The sequence below is a fragment of the Cydia splendana genome, chromosome 2, assembly GCF_910591565.1.
Source record: "Cydia splendana chromosome 2, ilCydSple1.2, whole genome shotgun sequence".
Classification (NCBI taxonomy): Eukaryota; Metazoa; Arthropoda; class Insecta; order Lepidoptera; family Tortricidae; genus Cydia; species Cydia splendana.
In genome coordinates, this window is record NC_085961.1 from 20,390,467 (window position 1) to 20,395,363 (window position 4,897).

Consider the following 4,897-nt stretch of genomic DNA (forward strand, 5'->3'; position numbering starts at 1 on the left):
AAGTTACACCGGGACAGCCAAAGCAATCATGACCGCCGTAATTTATGTTGAATTTATTAGGTACTTTCTTATAATCGTTTCCAGTAGAAATTTCATATGTATGGCGGGAAACTGTGTCTCCAGATGTAGGGAGACAATTTTTAAGTTTAACTAAGCTGTAAGTAATCCTTCGACCCTTTGGCTTAACTGACAACACGGCGGGGTAATGAAGATCCATCCCTCGTGAGCCACCCATCACTTTTTGGAACGAAGCGTTTTTGCTAAAGAGGGATTAGTGTACCCTCCTCGGGCTCGATTTTCCTAAGATGCTTTATCATTGGGGTTTCGGACTAACATGAGGTTAACTTGTAATCTTAGCTTTATTTGGACGTTGTAGCAACTTAATACCCTCAATCTCGAAAATGAAGTGGTTTTTATTAAAGCCCTTCCTCATTTCATTAAGAATCAGTTGTATTGGTTTGTATGTTCATCGAGAATTGTATAGGTAATATAGAGTCTGTGCGGAAAGAGAAGAGTCGTGGAATGTATGGGAACCAATTTTCGCACAGACTCTAGTACCTACCTAATTGTGACTTTTATTTAATTTGCATTGTTCGTATTTAATATAACTATGTGGTTTGGGTTCACCACTTCTTGTGTTAGACAGATGACATTATAATATATATAGGTGACTACGTCGAGCTGAACTGATTATGACGACCGAAGGTGATAATGGATAAAAGCTTGCCATTCAGCAATAAAAGCGTGTATTAAAAAGTAAAAAAATAGCATTACCTAATAAATAAAAAAATGGCATAACCTATACGAATATACTACACATAGGTATACATATTATACTATAACAACATATATACTCGTAGGTATATTATAAGTCGGTGGCCCAAATAGGAACATAACGTAAAAATAATTTTTAAAAAACTTTACTAACTACAAATCAAATACTTAAACGGGCTCATGTTGAAAATTCTGAATAGTGGATCGTCGATTTTGATAAGCGTTTTACATGAAATTAGTCGTTATAATTTCTAACTTATTCTACCACATGTTAGCTTCGTTTTTTTGCATTTTGCTTTTCAGGGCAAGCATGCCCTAAAAACCAGCACCGTGGCTAAGGACCTTCGTCATCGGGAAATGCTAAGTGGCATCCATTTGGTCTTATGTACCTATTAGAATAAGATGTATTATAAATAAATAAATAAATAAAATAAATATTATAGGACAATTTTACACAGATCGACCTATATCTCACAGTAATAGAAAACATCCATAACTCAGGAACAAATATTTGTGATGAACACACAAATAAATGCCCTTACCAGGATTCGAACCCGGGGACCTCCTGCTTCATAGGTAGGGTCACTACCGACTAAGCTAGGAGGCCGTTAAACCGCCGTTATTATATATATTTTTTATTTCACACCAAATGAACTAAGTATTTATATTTCTATAAGTATTTTATTTACCACGTTTTACCCTGTAAGGTAAAGTACAGAAAGACTGGTAAGGTCTTGCTAAATAGGGCACTTCTTATGTAAAAAAATATGGAATACGTTGAAAAACGTTGAGTCAATTTGCGAGCATTTGTCTGGTCGCCTTTATTTGCCGGTCGAGCGGTCACGAGAGCCCCTGGCCAGCCACGGTAAATCAGCTTACATTTTTTCAAAGGTTTTCTGAGTTTGGCGGCCTCGCATCAGTGGAACACTTACTCCGTAAAAAACCTTTTCATTTGTACGCTAACTTGTTACCTAATGCTGGATAAGTAGATAAGAGACTTAGCTTAGTTGCTCGGCAGATGGTTGATAGCAGACTAATTCCGAAAGTAAACATCTCTGTTTAAAATAGTTAACTTTCCTATCAAACAAGTAATAACAAGAACATCTTTTGTTTTATAGAAATTATCAGAGAACTTAAATAGATAAATATTTATTACCTATAGATGTCGCCAGTACTTGACCAAAAAGTTCTTGTTTTTGTCTGATGCGGTGATCTCCCTGACTCTAAAATGTATGAGGGTGGTCGAATTGTAAATGTGATGACGCTACGTGAGATAGAGTGTATTCCGACGTGACTCCGTTCTAGTACAAGGGCCCGGGCCAGAACTTCTTCGGCGACATTCTCAATATAATACGTATAAAATCGGTGCACTTTTTCTAAATACGAATCTAATAACCCATTCCAGGCACGTCTGGCCGGAGTCTATCGTAGTTTTCAATCCGAACTCGAAACTAGAAGATTTGTCACGTACATTTCTACTCTTATAAAGGAACAGTAGGTATCATTTACGTTTCATTGAAATTCGTATTCTGGAATAAATGTTATCGTTTGATTATGTGATTATAGTTACAAATAAAATATATAGGTATAATATGTCGCGCATATGTTATATTAAATATTGTTCTTGATTCAATTCCGGGAAAAGTTTTTGCCGTTTTTGGATATGTTTCATAACTAAATAAAATAACATACTTACCCAATATTTCAATTTTCTGACCGAGCCGTTGTAAAGGAAGATTAAATGACCAAAGTAAATGTAATACATGATCAACGAGGCAGTCGATCACAATCCATCAAATCGAGACACTGCTCACAGCTGCAGCCTAGGTTCAGCGCAATCCTACGAAAATCCTGCCCTTTAAGTGACTGGATTTTACATTATCCCATGACAATGGAGAAAAACCTGACGAAAAAATAAGAAGTTCACAGCACCCCGCTCCAGACAAAGGTTCTTTTTCTGTAAGCTACTCAAGGTGACACTTTACCCGGATTAAAGTTATCGTAGTCTGCCAAACTGAATACAAATGTGGGCGCCCCAGCAGCGAATTCTTTTGACGGCCGACGGGCGGCTCGTTGTGTTGATTGGCCTGCTTTTGGTAACTCCCGCATAGTTTTTCAGTGAAAACTTATTAAATTTAATACTGTTTGTTTACTTTTAATGCTTGAACGAAGTGTTCATTTAGATGTTTTACAAGTTTGTCTTAGTAATTTTATAGAACTTGGTAGCCTGATAAGTATCTATAAAAAATAATATTTTTAACTTTTTACATAAGAAAATTCGTCACATGTATGTTTTGACAACTTATTCATAACCTACACATCCGCTTCCGCTATCTCGTGTGAAAGGGATTTCTCACAACATTATGTTATTGTGTTGACACCAACTTTGGATAACGTGCCGAGGCTGAGCTGAAAACTATTGTAGGTACATAATTATAAACTTTAGTTTTATAAAATACTAAACATATTGCCGGTTGTTCGGTGTATTGTAGATAACAAATACAGATATTATACATTGTATAAACACAACCACGTATCATTTAGTAGATAAGGGATCTCTTTTAGCTAACCACTTAGCAACTTACAGAAATGGAGATAGTTTATTTAGGATGTGCCTAAAAAACCCATAAAAAGTTGGCTAGAATATTTGACTGTCATTCCCTCAACACTTTTATCACATTCTGACATTTGCATTCTTAAGATATTAGTCACGACTTTCATTTAAGGCAAGAGAAGCTTAGCTTAAAGTTAATTATTAAAAGAGGAAGTCGTAAAATCCTTTCACTGTAGCAAAACGAAACGTATAAAAACGAATGCGGATGTCTCCCGTAGCGAGTGCTCCCTCAGGAATTACATTATTAACTTCATCCGCCGGCTTTTTAGACGTTTTTACCAGTTGCGTTTGGTTTCAGGGAGATCATTTTTTTATCCTTATTTTAAAGGTCACGTCACGCTAAAAGCGTCATGCCGTCACTGACAACAATGGTTAAACAGGTTAGACTCGTTATGTGTTATGCCAACAACTGAAGGAAACCGAGATTTAATATAACGAACTCACTGACTCGATATTTCTCCATCGTCTGTCAAATAGACGAGCACAATAAATGTTTATTGTCATCGAATTACTCAAGTAAGAAACGGTATAAAGAGAAAAGAATGGAGCGTGTGGAAGGGGCCACGACAAAGGCGATCCTTCTTCGGAATTCGGACCACCAGCCGTGACGGCGCTTACATTAAGGTTATCGTCATCCGCCAAACTGAATACAAAGACTCGCCCGGGAAGAGCCCTGTGATTCATGTGACCGACTTGCTCTATTATCATACCGTAATTCTGTATTGAGAGAATACGACACGGAAACTCGTCGACTTAACGACTTTCGACAATACACTGAACCGCTGAATAAAGGCCGCTCAGCCGCTAACTATTTCTGGGCTTGAACTTCAGACAGACAATATAAAATTTCTTGAAGTAGGTAGTTGCATAATATACATTAAATTTTGTTAAATAAATCACACTTGAAATCTTCAAATTAATTGAAAGGCAAATGATGTTCTAAAAACAAAAGGTTGGCTCACATAAATGTGTTTGCACGGGTGTTTTATTCACATTAATAATGAACAAGACATTGATTCATCTTCTTTCCGTAAATATAAGTAGATACTTCTCGGTGCGAGCATTCTTTTTGAGCCCCTCGGGAATTGCCGGGCGTGTAACAGGTAGATTGTTAGACTAATACATCCATTGATCAAGAGATGGGTTTAGAATCCACTAAATAGTACATATCAATAATTTCGTAAGTTTCAAATTAAAAAATAATAATCATTTCGCCGCCTCGTCAATGAAGTACCTAAGTAATAAAGTGCCATCAACGCTAAGCCACAAATTGCCCGTAAAGAACCCGTATAACATATCAAGTAGTGGCGTGTGGGGCACGAAATGCACTGACTTTATATCAAGTCAATGGCGACGAAAAGGTTTAAATAAAAGGCCAGCCCTACGGTCGGGTCGCCGGAAGCGTCCACCTCTGTCTATAGGTGGCATTCGAATGGCAACTACAACTGTATTAGAGTTAGACCAAGAAAAGTGTGCAGCGATTTTGATAGCCCACGCAGTGCAAGTGTT